Here is a 21,422-nt window from a genome sequence, read left to right on the forward strand (position 1 = left end):
TCTTTTTTTTTTTTTTTTTTTTTTTTTTTTTTTTTTTTAAAGGAGCTGTCATGCTTTACAAAGAAAGAAAAACATAGAAAACAATTAAGATAATCTCTGATGATATTCCATTCTTTCATTGGCACGGGTAAATATACACATGTGAGAATTATATTTGATGGGAAAAGTTTCTGATCTGTTCTAAAAGATTTAATTAACAGCCTAGAGATAAAGCCAGCACCTGTTCTGTAGTATTGCTTAAACTAGATTGCCCTCTGGTGGTTGCAGTATAAAACATTGATGGCAGGTGGACTGATGTCAAGTTTAAAATGAAATTGGCTCCATTTTTATGAAAAAGAAAAACATTGCCAGTCCTCCTGGCTGCTGTGTGAACCCATTTGGGAAGAACATGTACTGAATGTCTAAGTTTACAGCCTTATTCATAATGAGTTATGTTATGTCAAATGCAAAGTCAACAGACCTGTGGTCTGTGAAATAGTTGTTTATGCTTTTTCTCACATGAATGGTCATGTTAGCTGCGTTATTATAGATATGACCACGATAGTGGTTTGTTCTTTATTTGTATTTATTAATTTTAATTTTTAAATTAATGTATATTACTTTCGCCTAAACACTCAAGCAAACTAAAACACGAGAAGTTACGTATACGTGAAAGGAAGCGAGACTTTCGGTTCATTAGATGTTTAGGAAAAAAACGCAAAGAAACTGTAAAGCAGTAAAAGGTAAAACTATTCACACTACAAACCAGTGTTTTCCTACTTAAGATAATATATCAAAATAATATAGTAAGACCAATTTGCAGTATCAAGCTCCAAAACAAACAGTTTTGTACAACTTAAAATAAGGTAGGTAATGCTTGTATTTGATGAAATCGTGTAAAATAAATTTTCATATATTATTATTTATAGTGTAACTTAAATGATTTATTAATATCCGAGTTTATTAATATGCTTATCATTTTTTGTTTATATTTTAATACATTTTATTCCTGAATATACAAGATCCACTGGGCTGCCAGTGTTTGTGTGTCACTAGAGGGCAGTGTGCACATATCCATACAACACCATTGTCTAACTTCTGCAAAGAATTGTCCAAGGACAAAGCAAAACAGCTGACTGCAGCTTCTTTCCAAAGATCTCGGTCCGTTTAGTCATTATTAGAGTTTAAGAAAACTTTTTTCGTAAAGTTATTTCAGCATCATTGAAAAAGAAGAGAAATAGCTAACAAATGAATCACAGCTGATGCACAGCATATCTTTCTCTTTTTCTCTCTCTCTCTCAGCCCCCAGTCTGCTCTCTTCCTCCGTCTCTGACCTTCAGGGTTGGGAAGAGCTAGTAAAAAAGCATCCAATTAGTGCTTGTTAATGCGCTGCCCTCATTACAGGAGAGAGCAGGATATGAGTTCAACATCAGCTCCACACTGAGTCCTATTGCTGCTGAACAGCTTCTGGCAGGCACACTCTTTCACGACACACACTACCGTTCAAAAGTTTGGGGTCAGTACAATTTTTAAGAAATTAATACTTTTATTCACCAAGGATGTATTAAGTTACTAATTAAAAGTTTATTAAAAGTTAATAATAAATAATTTACATTGTTATAAAATATTTATATTTTGCATAAACACTGTACTTTTTAAACTTGTTATTCATGAAAGAATCCTGAAAAAAAAAAAAAAAATCACAGGTTCCAAAAAATATTTGGCAGCACAACTGTTGATATTATCCAACATTGATCATTCTAATAATAAATCCGCATATTAGAATGATTTCTGAAGGATCATGTGACACTTAAGACTGGAGTAACAGCTGATAAAAAATTCAGCTTTTCGTCACAGGAATAAATTCTATTTTAAAGTATGTTAAAATAAAAAACATTATTTTATATTGTAAAAACATTTTGCAATATTACTGTTTTTTTCTACATTTTTAATCAAATAAATGCAGCCTTGATGAGCATAAGAGACTTCTTTAAAGACTATTACAAGTCTTACTGACCCCAAACTTTTGAACGGTAGTGTATATGCTCTACATCCACTGTAGACAAACTCATTGTGCCATTAAAGATCAGTGCTGAAGAACTTTGTGGCTTTATGGGACTGAACAGATGTTGTACTCACTGAGGCGTTGAGTTCAGATCCCCTGTTAGCAAACGTACGCAAGCGCACCTGCTTCATGAATCACATCCGCACTGCTGTTATGCTTCAGCTATTGAGCTGGAAAATATTTTTCTCCCTAGATACATGACTTGATTTACAGAATAATACATGCTGATGTAGTCCATTGGACAAATGGGCTCTGTCCCAAATAGCGCGCTGGGTATACAATCATTAGGTCAGAGTATTTACATCTACGCTAAGTCGGTTAACCGTGTTATCTTTTTAGTCTGAGCTTCCATATTTTCCCCCCTTAAACTAAATTTGTTTTTCATTACAAACAACCGCGCTCCACATCAGAGCCGCGTTTTCCACACATGCATCATCACCAAAAATCCAGAGGAGACGGGTGCCTAATTATGCAGTGGGATGGAGGAAATTGGCAAATTTGTGGAGAGATGGATTGCCTTGGCACCGATCTCACCAGCCAAATGAATTCCTCTGTCTGCCCTGTCCCCCTTACGAGACCATCCGTCAGGCGGATCCTCTAATCGATTTATTCACAGCATCTCAGTCTGCTACAGTGGCACTTCCTTCTCACTTAGTGGAGCTTGAATACAGCCATTCACGCAGGCGATACGCTGCTGAGTTTGTATGGTGTGCACTGTAAAAAATAAAAAACAATTTGTTGAATCCGCTTAAAATAATTTGTTAAAATAAGTTTATTCAACTTGAAATGTTATGTTGTACTAAGTAAGAACTTAGATATTTGTGTTTGCTAAACTTAATAGATGGGTAAGTAACCCAGCTGCCTTAAAATTTTAAGTTGATTCAACTCAAATATCTAAGTTGTCACTTAGTATAATTTAACATTTCAAGTTGAATAAACTTTTTTTGAGTTGACTGAACTTAACATTTTAAGGCAGCCAGGTTACAAATTATTTTAAGTTGACTCAACAAATTGTTTTTTACCGTGTGGTCCAAAGAGGCTTGAGGTTGAATATAGAGGTTGAATATAAACAATAAGTAACTGGTGACTGGTTAAGATTTTATTTAAAGGAGTTGTTCACTTTCAGAACAAAAAATTACAGATAATTTACTAACCCCCCTTGTCATCCAAGATGTTCATTTCTTTCTTTCTTTGGTCGTAAAGAAATTGTTTTTTGAGGAAAACATTTCAGGATTTCTCTCCATATAGTGAACGCCCTTTAAAATAAAAAGCTAAAACAGCGATGTTGGAGAAGAAAATGAGATGGGACTTTTTCAACCTGCCCTAACTTTATAGACCCGAAATACAAAGAGAGTACACGCAGAGCTAGACAAGACGAGGTTAAAACATATATAAATTGTCTTTTTTTTTTTTTTTTTAGAGAAAGTAACCGATCGTTTCGCTAGGTAAGACCGTTCTTTCTCGGCTGGGATTGTTTAGAGCCCTCTGAAGCTGCATTTAAACTGCATTTTGGAAACTCGCTGGTACCATAGTCCACTATATGGAGAGAAATCCTTTTTTTTCCTCAAAAACATCTTAGATGGCAAAGGGGGTGAGTAAATTATCTGTAAATTTTTGTTCTGGAAGTGAACTTTTCCTTTAAGTTTCCAATGTAGGGTTGTGCACAACATGTTTTCATGAAAGGGAGTGAAAATAGTTAATTTCATGCTTTGAAGAGCTCAAAAAAATGCAGTTAAATGAAGTGAGATATATAGTGCTGGGTAGTAAGTGATTACATGTAATCAGATTCCAAAAATTAAGTACTTGTACTTAAATTACACACAAATACCATTCAGGTGGCTACACAGCATTTGACCACTTATGTACACAAATCATTTCATATTTAAGAGGTGTTTCAACATTGTATCAACTACTGATGAACATATTAATTTTTTCAATTATTTTAATTATCATGGTTATTTAATTATGTATTACTATGTCTTTGGAAGGCTTTTGTCTTTCAAACACATTAAAATGCACAAATTCATGCTGTTTCCTATTGACGTGTATGGGATTCCCAAACATTTTTGTCATCTGAACCTCTTTCACCTAATATATTTACATAAAAAATAAATATTTTAATAATTAAGTATCACATTTTCATGTTCCCGGTTCTCTGACACTGCTTAATGGTCACATAACTTGCAGGTAAACAAATAAAATATATAAAATTAAGTTAAATAATTTTAAAATAACATCAATCAAAAATTTATTATTCTTACTAATATATATATAGAATAATAAAATTTTGATTGATGTTATTTTAAAATTATTTAACTTAATTTTACATGTTTATGATTTAATTAATTATAGCTTTTCATTAAACTCATAAATCCCCTGCAGTTCCTTCACAAATCCCGGTTTGGGAAATCCTGACTTAATGTAATGTTTAATGATTATGTTACGAATAATAACAAATGGAATATATTTTCTTACTCTTTGTATTTGTATATCAATACGGTATAAGACTATCCTACTTAAATTAATGTGATAAACAAGTTAGGTCAAAAGTTATCTAAAAGTAATTTAAGTAGTCTAATTATATTACCTAAATTGTGTAATGTGGATTACGTTACAAACTACAATTGTTTTCATGTTATTTAGAATCAATAATGGACTACAATTTGCAAGTTATACCAAGCTCTGTATATAGCCTACAATAACCTCAAATTAATAAATTAATTATTATATAATTATTAATTTATTATAGAATGAAAATAAAAGCATAATGTTACTAAAGATTTCTGTTAAATAAATGCTGTTCTTCTGAACTTTCTGTTCACCAAAAAATCATGAACAAAATCATGGTTTTCACAAAAATGTTTGGCACAACCGTTTTCAGCATTGATAGTAATAGTAAATATTCCTTGAACATGAAATCAGCATATAGAATGCTTTCCAAATTGCCATCACAGGAATAAATGATATTACATTTACATTTTACATTTAGCCATTTAGCAGACGTTTTTATCCAAATCGACAACGGACAATGGAAGCAATCAAAATCAACAAAAGAGCAATAACATGTAAGTGCTATGACAAGTCTCAGTTAGCCTAATGCAGTACACGTAGCAAAGGTTTATTAAAATTATATAATAAATAAAAAGAAAACAGAATAGAAAAAGAAAAAGCAAGCATACTAAAATACAAACAGTTATTTTAAATTTTAAGAATATTTCACAGTATCTATAATATATCACAAAATCTAGTTTTAAACCTATACAATATCTAATATCCACTCTATGAAAATAAAATATTTTTTGTTTTTTTCTCCAACATTTTTTTCAAATGTTAGTATAGTTGTTTATAGTTGTAAAAAGTAAAATATGTGATGTGATTTGTGAAGAAAACTAAGTTAATATAACTAATTATTGTGTGCCATAATTGTAATTTTGTACAATCATGCTCAAATGTAAAAAAAAAATAAAAATTCAGTTGTATGTTTTATGCATGCATAAAATGTAACTACCCTTAGCTAAGACAAAAGAGTCAGCCATTTCATTCAAAAAATATTTAAAATATACAATTAAATCACTATAATTTCCATCACATAAGAGTATTAAAGTCCCCCATGAAATCAAAATGGAAGTTTTTTGGCTTTTAGTATGAATACGTCTACATTGTCTACGTCTTTATGAATACTATCTATAATATAGTGTGTTTCAAAACAATGACAAAATTTGTATTCACAAAACATACCCATTCAAAACATACAGTCTCTAACTTCCGCCAATATGGATCAACAATTTTGATGACATCACCCTGCACTTCAGGTTTTCATCAAACTTTTTGTCCAATCAAATGCTCTCTAGAATCTTTTATACGAACTGCCGCAGCGTACACACACACACACTGCTCCTGTCCAGAGACGCGATAGCGCGGAGTGGATCATATGTGTGAATTGGCGCAGACCATAAAACGTATCGGGCCCATTCGAATTCTACACCGATTGCTATATTTTATAGCGACAAAACACCTCTAAAACCAGAACGAGCTTTGCGATTGACTGTACAGAGATTTTGCAAGAAACCTGAGGTATATTTTTACAGACTGCTGAAAGCTATTGAAAAGAGAAGCAAATTAATAGCTGCAATTCAAAGAAACAAATGGTCTCCAGGCAGTTATCATTTCAGTTATCATTTCATGTTAATATGTTGAATTGTGCAGTAAAATCATATCCTATATATTATATTGTAATATATTGTATTGACAAGTCATCAGCTAAATATTTACCATCTAAAATTCTGCATAACTGGATGCTTTTAAATAAACACTGAACGAATTTTAAACACTGAATTTTTCAGCTGAACGATATTACGATATATATAACATAAGCACTGACCACTGGATATTTGTTAAAAGGTCATGAAACCCCCCTGTTTCAGCACTGGTTAGTTCTCACCATAGTTTTGAAAAATGCTTCAAAAGTGGATGTGGTGCGCTGCGGAGTGGAGGGGGAAGAGGGGAGAGAGTCAACTTCAGGTTCAGACGGTTTCATTTTGCTCCCATTGAGTTAACAACACAAATAAATGCACAGGCATTTGCACTCTGCATCGAAAACATGTATATGAACGTGCTGTTGCACCTCTGTTAACTTTTAAGGCTTATTTTGCAGCAATTATAATCCTTTTGATGGGTTGCGTTAAAGGGGTCATCGGATGCCCATTTTCCACAAGTTGATATGATTCTTCAGGGTCTTAATGAAAAGTCTATAAATATACTTTGGTTAAAAATTCTCAATGGTTTTGTAAAACAACACCCTTTTTACCTTGCCAAAATAAGCTCTGCAAAAATCATCCCATTCTGGTCGAGGCTGCTTTAAATGCAAATAAGCTCTGCTCGCCCCGCCCCTCTCTTCTCTCTGTGGAGTGACAAGCCTGTTTACTTCAACCACATTTAGCCGCTAAATTTGCTAACTAGCACTTTATTAGGAAAGGCGATTGCAAAGATTCATAAAAAAAAAACCCTTATACTCACTTCTGCTGTAAGTGAAGCTGGATCATGAATTATTCGCGCAAACGGATATATGTAGATTGGGAGGCGCATTCCCTTCACAAACAAACATAATCTACTGCATCTTCAGCGGCTCAGATGTCGGGAGTAAATGACGACCACTACATTCATTATTACATCCAGCAACACAACACCTCCATCGCTCAGTCGGAGATATTCTTGTCTAATTTACATGGCTCGATTTGAAAAAGGGAATATTATTTTTACAGATTAATTAAAAACCACTGTATAAATTTTTATCATTATCCTTCGATCTCCTTCGATCCATTAAGGTTTCTCTCAGTTATTGTAGGCAATCTCACAGTTTGAAGCATCTGTCATAGCGAATCAACATGCTGTCATGAATAATTAGGCAAAGCGTCTAGGCGAAGACGTGTCATTAAAGTACTATAGTCCATTGCCACGTCACAAACTGTGACGTCAGCACAATGTAGATTTTAAACCCGGAAGGGTGAAAAATAAAGCAAAAAGGCTCAAAATTAACCAGTTTTCTCCAACAATTAAAACTAATGGATGCTAACATTGTCATATATGATGTGCGACACAAACACCTCTGCTCAAATCTCAGAAAAAGTTCCAGTTGGGGTTTCATTAAGCTTTAAGTTGTTAGAAACATTATATTAAGTTAAGCAACCTTTAGTTTAAATTGATTGTTGTTTTTGAAAGTTGTTGTTTTACTCGCGTTTTCGCAACGTCCCTATTACATCCATTCATGCTGAAGACTCTTTTGCCACTCAGTCCTGGTGGGAAAGTGAGACCAATGCATACCCTCTATAAACTATACAAACTTAAATTGGCTGTTTTAAAAAAAGGGGCAGGACTGCTCATGTGTCCCGCACTGTCTTCCTGTTTCAGTTGGAATGGACTACTTGCACTGAGCTTTGTGACGCACTTCCGTTTTGAAATCATCTAGTTGACTAAAAATTTTAATAAAAAGATTTCGCGGGATGATTTCAAATTCGCAAAATTTCAGAGACAAGAGAAGACATATTCTGATGATTACTGAGTACAGAATTTTCCAAACTCAACGTAACGTGAAGTTTTAATCCAACATAAACCAATCTGAGAAAGTGGTGGCTGGTAATCATAGGTGATTGTTCACCACAGGGTGTCAGTGGTCTATAGTGGCCTAATCGCGACGCTGCAGTTTGTGAGATCTGATGATTAAGATCATAATGAACCTTTATTTATCTGTATTAAATATGTTAGTCACTATTCTGTGTCATATTCTGCCATCATTTCACTGTATGTAGTCTAGTGCCAAAATATGAGTATTCAATAGTCGTACTGTCAGCGTGTTACTGTTAAAAATTATTTAAATGTTTAACATTGTTAAATAAGGCAGTTACCGCACATTCATTCAGCCATTTTAAACAATGGAATAAGCAGTATGGGCTGGGAATAAGAGCACCAATGCACACAAACAAATTAGCCTTGGTTTTACTACAAATAAAAGCAAAAATTGCAATTGAAGTTAAACCATATAACAACAAATTCATCAGGTATGAATTATGATCAGTAAAAGAAAAATGCTGTTCATGTGAATGCAGCAGGTTAGTGGGGAAATGTGCTTTAGTGGACCTTTAAAGACAGCACATCATTTGAAATGATGGAAATGCCACTGAAAATTTTCATTTTTGACCAGAAATGACAGAATTCTCCATATGCATGTACAGTATATGCTCGGTTGAAGATTGTTAGTAGAGAGCTTAAAAACCAGTAAGAAATGTATGTTTTAAAAGAGTTCATTTTCTAAATCTAGTAGTAAACAACTACTGGTTGCTGGATCCATCCCAGCCCTGGCTGTTCCATGGAGACAACCCAATGGTGTAATTATGTGGTGAAATGTCTTGCCCATTTGATGACCCTGGTAATTAGATAATAGAGCCTGACGTTCTTATAGATCAGAGGCTGATGATACTGCACCAGTCTGGGCACGTACCCTCTGCCAAATGGTCTGAGCCCTAATAGTGTTTTGATGGGCCACCCCTCTGTCACCACAAACCCGAGGTGGTGCAGAAACAAGGACATCTGCTGCCAGAAAGTCGCACTCCTTCACAATCGACTTTGCAAATGAATGTAAAGGAGCCGTCAGCAGACTCCCAGGACATGTTTTGCCCTCTTGGCACGTCCAATATGTTGTTTTATCTGTCAGCAACACTGAATAAAGCCACGAAACATCAAAGAGACAGAGGAAGGCCCTCAGAGGTTCTGATACAGTACAACAGAGCTCATGCTAATTCTTCTGTGCCAGCCTCGGTCTCCGAGGACGTCCTATTATTTGAGAAATGTGAGCTGCGTGCAGACGAATTAGCATTGGTTTCATTTTTTGTCTTATATTTTGCGTGGGTTTGGATGACAAACATCCTTACCTTGACACTGAGAATGAAATTAGCTTTTAAAAAAAGTACTTGCAGTCTTTGAAAAAGCTAAGTCTACTTAGGTTGGCAAATTGCGCTTTGGTTCATAGACCTCTTTCTCTAAAGTGCCTCAATAAAGTCTATCACCTTATTTGCGAAAGTAATATGGCCCAGTGCGATCCCAAATTACATATAAATGACACAGCAAATTGGAAAATTAGGAGAGGAGGGAAGGGTAATTTGCAAGCAAACAGGGTAAAACCAATTTATTAGGTGAGCAGGGAGAAAAATAGCCACAGCTACTGTCGTCCATAAAAACATCAGACTCTCACTCAGACTCGTAGGTTTATCTCTCAAATCCTCCTCGGGTCAAATATCTGAATGTCTATTAACACTGAGAAGGATGCCGTTTGAATGAAATGGAATGATAGTTTGATTAGGTTAAATAATTAGCTTATAAAATGAGAGAAAATCTTTTGAAAGAAAGTCTAAAACATGAGCTGGTTTCCACAGGTTTTTCTGCTGATGTTTTGACTGTTTCTTGGACAGATGAGGAATCTGAAGGAAAGGCCATTAGTGTTCGCTCCGGCTGTGTTCTATCACTTCTATCGCTCATTTGCCACTTGTCCTTCACCAGTCATGCGTCTAAAGCGAGGGTCACATCTAAGGTGAGGACACGTCTATCAAAAGTTGAAAGCATCTTTTAAATCAGCTCAGCTTGGCTCACATAAGACAGTTCAGTTTATAACATAGCACCAAAAAGTATTTAGACATTAACAGTACTGGTGTTGTGAAAGGTCTTGTATCAAACTTTTCATGCAGCAGAATGTATACTTTTATACATTTTTTAAGCTTTGATTCTGCCATCATTTTTAATTCAGCCATCAACCACAAATGCAAGAAAAGCATAACATTTGCATAAACTTTCTTCTTTTTAACTTGTTATTCATCAAAGAATCCTGAAAAATGTATCACAGGATCAGAATAAAAAAGAACTGGAGGGTGAAAACTTTTGAACAGAATGAAAATGTGCACATTTTTCTTATTTTGCCTGAATGTCATTTTTTTTTTTTTCATTTAGTATGGCTCTTCAGAAGCTACTGTAAGTACTTACATGTTTCCCAGAAGACAAAATAAGTTAAATTTAACCTGATCTTCAAATAAGTTTTCACCCCCCGGCTCTTAAGGCATCTTGCTTCCTTCTGAAGCATCAGTGAGTGTTTGAACTAGGGCTGCCCCCAAATAGTCGACTAAACGTTAGTCGGTACGAAGAGGGCTTGGTCGAATACATTTTCATTAGTCGGTTAGTCGCAAAAAAAATCACGTGAAATTACGCAATCAGGGGCTGTGCAGTCAGTGTATGACATCAAAGCAACGAGAGATCAACGCGATCTCGTGCCTCGCGGTATACCAAAGCGCACTTGTGGGAGAGGTGTCTGGCTGATGCTAATAATTATGTCAGGAAAAAAGTCCAAAGTGTGGGATCATTTTGAAAAGTCGAAGCAGCTAAACGCCTCCACTGTATCCCTTCCACATCCACTCCATCAGAGCGCATCTTTTCAAAGGCCGGCTTCATTGTGAACAAGTCGAGAAGCTCTCTTCTTCCCAACAATGTGGACAAGCTGGTGTTCCTCTCACATAATATGAAAAAAATAAAATCGAATTGAAAGCTTAGGTAAGAATGCTTAATTTCCTTTTTGTAGTGTTTCTGTTTGCTATCCGTTAGGCTATTAAAAAAAACGGGTATTTTTATTCAAATAAATAAATACATATTATTTTTATTTATTCGTTTTTATATAATGCAGAAGTTGTTTTTTATTCTGTTAGAAAAATTAGTCTGATGTTTGCAATTTGTTGTTTCAGGTCAAGACTCATCCTTCGTCTTAATGGCAGTTTGCGGCTTTGCTCTGATATTTTTGATTTGTATTAGTGTTCTTTAAATTATTTGTTCCACATTTTGTCTTAAATATAGTTGTTCTAAACAATTCCATCAAATACTTAGGCTGTTAATTTGTTTGCCTTCTTCCTTTTTATTCTAAGTTTTGGCGTTGTGCGATGTGCCATGTGCATTTATTAAATTGTTCGTTTTTGTTAATTTTCCTTTTGAACAATATAAAAATTATATTAATTTTCCACTGTATTTTTATACCAAACAGCGTTTTTGCTACAGTTTGTATTTTTGATAATAAATTATTAAAATGCACAGGCAGTCTGATTGCTGTTTTTATGTTATAATTAGCCTATAACATTCCGGCCACTGATTTTTGTGTCTGTAAGCGCTGTATACTTTAAAGGCTTTACTATTCTGTTTTAAGCGCTTAATTTTCATTTTGAACGCGCTAATATCATGCTTTAGCATTTTCTGTCATATGGAAGTGTTAAACTTTAGCTTGGACTGTACCTTTCCTTGTATATACGCAAGTTATTATATTAATATCATAAATGAACGATTATTCGACTAATCGCTAAAATGCAAGAGTGTTAGTCGACTAGGGATATCTTTAGTCGGGGGCAGCCCTAGTTTAACCTTCTGTAATAGTTGCACATGAATCCCTCAGTTGTCCTCAGCATGAAAAGATGGATCTCAAAATCATACAGTCGTTGCTGGAAATAATTCAAATACACAAAAAAGCTGAAAAACTAAAGAATTTATGGGACCTGAAGGATTTTTCTGAAGAACAGTGGGCAGTTTAGCTGTTCAGGACAAACAAGGGACTCATGAACAACTATCACTAAACAAAAACACAGCTAAAAAAAACACAGCTGTGGATCATTCAGGTAACAGTACAGTATTAAGAATCAAGTGTATGTAAACTTTTGAACAGGGTCATTTTTATAAATGCAACTATTATTTTCTTTTGTGGACTAAATGTCTTTTATGTGAAATATCTTATCGAGTCAGTACTAAATAAAAAAATTAACATGCATTTTGTATGATCCCTCTTATTTTGTTAAAATAATTAACATTTTGCAGATTCTGCAAGGTGTATGTAAACTTTTGTAAACTGTATATATATATATATAAGCAGCACAACTGTTTCCAATATTGATAATACTATACTAATACTATAATAACTGGACAGTATAGAATTAGTCAGGGTGAGAAAAGTGTGTTTTAAAAGTTTATTTTTTAGTCCACAGGCCAAAATGTACATACAGTAGTTACATACAGTACAGAGACAGTCAAACACAGGTAAAAGCAGTTTTCTTCTTGTGATGTTTGTTTATAGTTCTGCTTTGCGTTCAGCTGAAATGCTGACCTTACACTTTGAGGAGAACAGCCTGCTCAGCCTTCACGCTTCTGTGAACCTTCATGTCCTGAAAAGACAGTTTTACATAGTACTGGTCAGTCCAAAAAACACATACACGCTCCAGAAGCAGCCTATATTTATTCAGATGCCGAGACAGATAGTTGGATATTGTTCAGTTTCTGCATCCTGCTGTGGAGCTCTATGGTCTATGCTTCTGATGGTGGTAATATAACAGCTGAGTCATTTGACTTTGTGGGGTTGCCATGTTAAAAACAGCAAGCGGAAGCGCTACGCGAATAAAGAGCTGCCTTCAATGCCACCTTTCAATCAAAGCTCAAAGCAAAAGCAATTTTTAGCAGCACACCTGTGGTCAAAGCGCTTACTGCTGACACAAATTAGCATGTTGATTTCTTTTTAGAATGTTTCAGTCTGCTGTTAGTCCTTCAAACCAAAGCAGCTAAAAATTGGTCAGAGCAAGCACAGAAGTCAACTGTGTAATTTAAAGTAGTGATAACTGGCTGTAAACATACTGCCATGATCATTCAAACACACTCCTTCCATACAAGTTACCAGAGCCAAAATTATTCATTGTGAATATAAACATTTCTTTATTTATAGAATTAGTTTTTTTTTTACATTTACTTACTCTTTTGACTTCATCAAATTAAAGGTTTAGTTCACTTCCAGAAAAAAATGCCTGATAATTTACTCACCTCAATGTCATCCAAGATGTCCATGTCTTTCTTTCTTCAGTCAAAAAGAAATGAAGGTTTTTGAATTTTTCTCCATATAGTGGACTTCAATGCAGATCAACGGGTTGAAGGTCCAAATTGCAGTTTCAGTGTAGCTTCAAAAGGCTCTTAAGGGTCTTATCTAGCGAAACGATCGAAAAAAATAAATCCTTTTTTTCTACCACAAACGATCGTCTTGCACTAGCTCTGCGGCAGCATGTAATCACGTTGGAAAGGTCACGCGTGGTTAGTTCTTCATCTGTGTACTCTGGTTCAAAATGGTACGGTAGGGTGAAAAACGCGTCTGTTCGCGTCTTTGCATTGAGTTTATATGCGATCTGCTTGCGCAAATAATTAAATTCGCTTTTGGTGTGCACATACCATTCCTCAGCTGGGATAGAGCCCTTTGAAGATGCACTTGAACTGCAATTTGGACCTTCAACCTGTTGATCCCCACTAAAGTCCACTGTATAGAAAAAAATCTTGGAATGTTTTGCTAATAACCCTTAATTTCTTTTCGACTTAAAAAAGAAAGACATGAACATCTTAGATAGCATGGGGGGTGAGTAAATTATCAGGAATTTTTTATTGTGGAGTGAACTAATCCTTTAATAATTATGAATTGACTCACACAGAATGAGTTGTTTTTCTATGTTGTTTTTCTATGCTTGATGTTCCACTCAACTCACACGTCTTTACAGTGACTCACACATGACACAGCATTCTAAAAAATGTAGTTCATAAACTAGTTAAACTTTTGAAAGTCATGTCTGTAGACCTTGCGTTTCTTTTCGTTCAACTACCCTGTCTCACATTTTTAGCAAAAACTCCGTATTGTAAACTTCCAGTCATAACAGTCATTTTGTCTCTTATTTTCTAATGTATTATACACTATTAACACAAAGTGTGTTTTTGCATTAAAAAATGCAAGATGCCAGCAGTGGGAGCAGAACATGTCTTTGCTTTTAAAAAATGCAAGGTCTTGAGACGTGTTTTTAACTTCTTTTAATTGAGTGCCACATTTTGAGAATGCTGTGTCATGCACTTATACTTCAGCTTGTTATTATTATTATTTATCTGACGTAGAACGTCCATCTCTCTTAGTTCATCGACTGAATGACTGTTTAATGTACAGCATATCTTCTTCTGCTTGCAAACAAAGCGCAGCTCCTGTGTCAGCGTCACCACACTCATACGTTGTAGTACTCTTGTGAACGCACAGTGGATAATGTTGAACAAAGTCGTTATTTTTGTTTTCTTTGTGTACAAAAAGTATTCTCGAAGCTTCATAACATTATGGTTGAACCACTGATGTCACATGTGAACTATTTTAATGATGTTTATGCCTTTCTGGGCCTTGAACGTGTTAGTTGCATTGCTGTCTATGCAGGGTCAGAAAGCTCTCGGATTTCATTAAAAATATCCTCATTTGTGTTCTGAAGATGTACGAAAGCCTTACGGGTTTGGAATGACATGAGGGTGAGTAATTAATGACACAATATTTCCATTTTTGGGTGAACTTTCCCTTCAAGACTACAGTACACAAAAGTGAAAATTTGCCCATTATTCTCTGTCACACCTCTTGAGTTAACTATTTCTGGTCAGGTGAGTCTCTGTGCTCCATATATGAAGGTTTCACAAGCTGCAGACGGAAGGCCAGTGTGAGTCCAGAGAGTTTGAGGTCCCTGGTCCGAGGTTTCTGACCATCAAATGGGCCCCGTGGTTTTCGCTGGAGAACCGGCTTCTCTCACACCATCTGTGCAGCCTGTTCCTGATCCCGACACCAGGGAAACCTGTCCAATCAGTAAGCAAAGGGCAGCCATGCTGGATCACAGCCATTCTCATGCTGGCCTTGTAGCAGCATATTGTACTACAGCATATTTTTTTTCGGTTAATTTGTACAAATAATGGATCAATATGTTGTTCCGTCTCTCAGCAAAATGTCTTATTCGAGACTGATGTTGAAGCAAAATTTTTGATAAATATTTCCTTAAAAGTTCTTTTTGGGTTCCTTAGAAAGCCTGCATGAGGTCGTCTAGTTATTCATTCAGACGCAAATCTAACAGGAACAAAATGAAAGCTGATGCTACAGACAGAAAAGATGGCTGGCATATGCTCACCTTTTTTTTGTAAACATTGGGAAAACATACCGTAAAGACTTTCAAGGATCAAAATGATGCCACACTTAATAATGGATGTTTTTCTTTCTCAGAAAGTTGTTCGGATGCTGTTCTGACAGAAGGCCCCCATAGGCTTGTATAAATCAGTAAGAATGTAATCAATACAGCGGCAAGTTTAGTTTTCCTACAGTTTGCCAAGTTTCTCTCAGTCAAACTGAGAGGGGCATTTTGTAGTTCCCAATCCCAGCATGCTATGCACTGGGAGTAATTGTTGTTGTTGTTTTTTTAAAGTGCTTCATAAGTGGTTTTTGAGTAAGATGAAAAAGTGGGAGATTGTCCATTTATGATGCGAGTTGAGCTTTTGTTGAGATTTAGCATGCTTTTGGTAGTAGTGAATGAAGGATAATGATAAAAAGGTAATGTAAAAGGAATCATATCAGGTATATATATGCATAAACAACAATGAAAAAATAAAGCATAGAAACAATCTTCACATAGAAACTGGTGGATAATTTCACAGTTGATTACAAAGAAATTGAATGTAATACATCGAATTAAACATGACATTTTAAAGCAGAAAGACTGAAATAGTATTTTCTTACAAAACATACACCAATGTTTGTTTGTTATTAATTCACAGTGGAAAAATATGTTGTTTTACAGTGTGTATCTATGAATTTATGTGAGCAAATTATGTTTTCTGACTAAGAATTGATTTAAAATATTCAAGTAAAATTTTTTTTTTCAAAAGATTTTTTATGTTTTTTAAAGAAGTCTCTTCTGCTCACCAAGCCTGCAAAACAGCAAAATTCTGAAATATTTTTACTATGTAAAATAGCTGTTTTCTGTTTGAATATATTTTAAATTGTAATTTATTCCTGTGATTTCAAAACTGAATTTTTAGCATCATTACTGTAGTCACTTGATCCTTCAGAAATCATTGTAATATTCTAATTTGCTGCTCAAAAAACATTTATTATTATTATTATTATTATATTGAAAAATAATTAAAAAACAGCAGAAGAACAGCATTCATCTGAAATAGAAATCTTTTGTAACATTACAAAACGTCTTTATCATCACTTTTGATCAATTTAAAGCACGCTTGCTAAATATAATTATTAATTTCTATAATTTCTTCAGTATTATATATATATAATACTGACTCCAAACCTTTGAATGGCATAGTGTATAATTTTACAAAAGCTTTTTATTTAAGATAAATGCTTATCTTTAGATCTTTGTATTCATCAAAGTATCCTGAAACAAAATACTCAACTGTTTTATATATTGGTAATAATAATAATAAAATGTTTCTTGAACAGCAAATCAGCATATTAGAATGATTTCTGAAGGATCATGTGACACTGAAGCCTGGAGTAATGATGCTGAAACTGTAGCTTTAATCACAGGAATAAATTACATTTTAAAATATATCCAAATAGAAAACAGTTATTTTAAATTGTAAAAATATTTCACAATTTTACTGCTTTTGCTTTATTTTGGGTTCAAAAACTTTTGACTGGTAGTGTACCTTCATTGATTTATGTGCAACTGATGTATATTATTAAATAATATTAATTCAAATCACTTTTTAGTCAGGAAAGATTCATTATGAAGGATTTATTATTGTTTTTTAAACACGCTTGGAGATTATATAGTAAGGACATGAAAGCACTGTGAATGTTGTACAGAGTAAATAATGCATGATGCATTATTTGTGATGCATGCCCCTGTCTTTTACTAATAATCTTTAAAGTACTATATATATAGAAACTTAGTATACTTTTGCATTTTCATAAATAAAATGTAGTCAGACTCTATTTCAGACTCTGCTTTGACTCTGTACTTACACTTGAAACCATATAATGCATGCTTTCATCATTTTTTGTTTCATTCAGTGATACATTCTACATTAAAAATTGTCATTGCTGTGTGTTTACTGCCATCAATAAAGCATAAAGTGGAAGTTTCTTTGCCCCTAATGCTGAAGCCTTCCATTTCATAAACATGGAAGAGTGCAAAAGGTCTATTGCCTCACATTTCCCTTCGCGTTCCCTCTTCAAATCTGTGATGGCCTTATCTTGCTCGGCTATCTGTGATCAAAACAATAAACTGGCTTTACTGCGGCTACACCACAAACATTAGTCAGCTTTGCCTGCGAGTCGCTTTTATTGCAAACACACATCAAAGCATCCACCTTACATTCTTACCAGACATACTGGAAGACAACACTTCAACACTTACTCATTTTTACAGTAACCAGGGAAACCGGCAGGCCTAGTGGAGGCTGCTGGGTGAAAAATGAATCATTTCAATTAGAGTTGATAACAAGCGAATGATTCTGCAACAGAGTTCAGCACAGAGTTACGATGTAAATGTATTATCCTTGCCATGTATTTGTGATGTTTCAGGGCATTGTTGAAGTCTTACACACCTAGACAAAGCATCAAACAATATATATGAGCACACTGAGGGATATTTTATAAAACGGCCCCATTTAAATCAGTCATGACAGAGTGGCTGCCAAAGTAATGTTGCCATTTTCCCCTGTACTACTGCTGGGGTTTTAAAGATAGGGCTGGTTGGTTTTATAGATAGGCCAGGCATCTCAAAATTAAGAGACCTGAAAATGACCTAAGCAGCTTTCTCGTTACAAATATTAAATCGTGTAGTGAGAGATGCGCGAAGCTCGCCGTCTTGACGTGAGTACGGAGACTCGGAATTGGAAATCTTGGCAAATTGGGGTGACGTGAGGTGACTTTGTTTATTTTGGCAAGGATGCAGTTCTCAGAAAGATAAATAAATTAGGATGAGCCATGGATCTGGATTGCGACGACCAGCTTCACGCCTCAGCACGTGTTTTCCGGGATGGTGTGATGGATGGGGTGCTGCATGGCGAGCCGCTCTTTGTGCGCCCGACATGCGGCGAGCAAATTAAGAACGCTGACATACGAGAATGAAGGTCACCGCTATCTTTGAGCGAAGTGCTCAATCTTAAGTGTGAAAGTGAAAATTCTTCTGTCAGAGCACATGATGAAGAGAAATTATGCAAACTTGTCCTGTTGTGTGGCTTGCCTGTTGAGTGCAAGCTGTTTTGGTCACTGTTTTGTCTTTGTTTAAAAACATACATAACATTCATGGCAGATTTGTTTAAAATATATAAAGGATAACTTTCGCAAATGCATTTATAACCACACTTGTCCAATCAGATGATCTCTAAGAATGTCCCTCCTACCTGCATATAAAGTACAATAGAGGGTTTGCACTTATGTCACGGTTTGATCACTGAATGCGCGGACATATTGGAGAAACTATATAAACAACAGCACTGATTGCACGGTTAATGTACTACCGAATATGCTGTTCTGCTAATTTATGCTGTCTAAAGCATGGGAAAAAATGTGTGGAAACTGTTAAAACATATAGAGAAGGACTTACGAAGCAGAAAAGAGCGCAATAGTTTGACAAACTAAAGCACATAGGCGGTAAAGATACATACCCCTGGTGAAAAAACCAGCATATGCTGGTAGGTATGTTTTGATGCTGGGATGCTGGTTAGGTATGTTTTGATGCTGGTTTAAGCTGGTCCTTAGCTGGTTTATGCTGGTCCTTTGTTGGTTTTGCTGGTCCTTTGCTGATTTATGCTGGTCATGTTGCTGGTCAAGGACCAGCAAAGGACCAGCATAAACCAGCTAAGGACCAGCATAGACCAGCACCAAAACATACCTAACCAGCATCCCAGCATCAAAACATGCCTACCAGCATATGCTGTTTTTTTCACCAGGGACGAGCAGTATGAATTAAGATATTAGCTTAATATTTAACCTACCTGACTGGAAATTATAAGAAGAAACACGAATGTTGTCAAAATTTTTGCCTTGGAAATCCAGGTTCAGTTTGGCCAACCACAAAGGCCTTTTGTTCCTCCGACAGATTTTTGCACTCTTGTCCATGATTTGTTATGTTTGGCAGTCTGTAGTACTCCAGATGTTTTTCTCGGTTTGACTGATTAGTACAGCCCAAAACATGACAATAACTGACCATTTTCAGCAATTATAATCAGCAAAATTTGCAAGTTCCGTTCGGTTCAGTGGCATTGTTTACGTTCAGTGCCGCCATACTGATGACACATTGTGAAAACAGTTTATTGGGGGACCTGAGCTGTCATTTCTAATATTGCCTTTATTTTTAAAGCTGAATTTTTAAAATATGTTCCGAAATATTTAAATAATTGTTGAATGAATGGTTTCCTTGACTTTCTTTGCAGTTTATTTTCATAAAACTTTCCCCCATTCTCTACTAGGCCTATAAGTTTAGATTTTTAAATATACACCAGTTTACAAAATGTATTTTTTATATAAATTTAACACATTTTTTTACATTAGCCTATACTGTTGTTTTCATTTATGTGTATGTAGTGCTTTCTTTATGTGCATGAGGCTCAGTAAAATGATTCTGTACCGCGGTAAAATCTTATTGATTAACCCAACTATTAATTTCCCACAATGGTGATTAGTGTATAGCAACATAACAACTTAGAAACTATTCTTCCTGACACATTATAACAATGAAGTCGTGTGTCGCCTATTTTCTGTCGTTTGAATCAGAATCGGCGATACAATTTGCGAATGAATCATTTGGTTCTTTTCGGTTAAAAATCCATACGTGTACGTGAAACGATTCGAATCGATTCGCGATTCATTCTAAGTGAAACAGTTCACTCAATCGTTTAGCGCGCATAGTCGTTCATTAAACAGCACGTCTACGTCACTGGATAAGTGAATATTTATCTACAGTTTATCAGATCAAGCCTGAATATTCATTCCGTTGTTTGTCAACGATGAAGATGGACTTTATTAACTGGCATGTGAAGCTTGTAAACTACAGGTAAAGACATTTTGTAGGAGATTCAAAACACTTGTACATGAAAAGTATCTTGTTTTGGGTGGCCCAGCACTGAAAGTATTGCTTCATTTTGTCATACTTGCAACTTTAATTATTTAAAGTGCAGACTGTAAAACGAACCATTGAACTTTATTGTTTTGGAGTTTCCTGTAAGCTTTCTTGGGACATAAACACATTTGCCTACTCAGCAGTTCAGCCTCATTAGAAGACTTCCCACTGTTCATAAGTGTGTTTATCATTTAACCTAGACTAATATTTGCTTGCATAGCAAACTGAATGCTTACAATTGTGCGATTGCTTGTTTGCTATGTCACATTGAAGCCACAGTAAGTCAATGATGGCGCGTGTGGCACTGGGCCCAACTGGAAACCAATCTGTCATTGCAGTGAAATATATGCACCCTGTCAATATATGCATTTTCATATATGTGCTTTGGTTTCTTTAGCAGCTGGCTAATGCACACATCTTGGCACCTGTGGTGTCAGCCCTCTCTCTCAGTGCCCACCCTTAAGATGTAATAACACCAACTCGGTGAGATAAAAGAAGCAGATGAAGGAATGGGGGCATGTCATTTCTTTAGAGGAGAAACCTCCAAGGCGTCAGCAGAAAAAGGTGCTTGCTTTGTTTCTTTCGGCTATTCAGCGCTTTTTGAGCAGATGTTCTGTTCTCATATCAGTATATGTGTATTTCCTGCCCCCCGATGAGGCTGAGCTCTAGTCACAGGTACGCGGGCAGCCGTTGCTGATGGTGTGTTTACTCTGGATGACTGGTCTCGCTCTTACCGTGTGGAGTGCTGTGGGTGGAGTTTTGAACTGGGCTTTCATTAGTGCTGAAGAGGTAGTTTAGGGGCTCCAGAGGGTCCAAATTAGATAAACACACAAACACTCAGCAACTGCTGAGAGTGTTATAACGTGTTTCTCTGCCTTTCCTCCTATTTCTCTTTCCATCTCTTTTTT

The sequence above is a fragment of the Labeo rohita genome, chromosome 19 (assembly GCF_022985175.1).
Source record: "Labeo rohita strain BAU-BD-2019 chromosome 19, IGBB_LRoh.1.0, whole genome shotgun sequence".
Taxonomy (NCBI): Eukaryota; Metazoa; Chordata; class Actinopteri; order Cypriniformes; family Cyprinidae; genus Labeo; species Labeo rohita.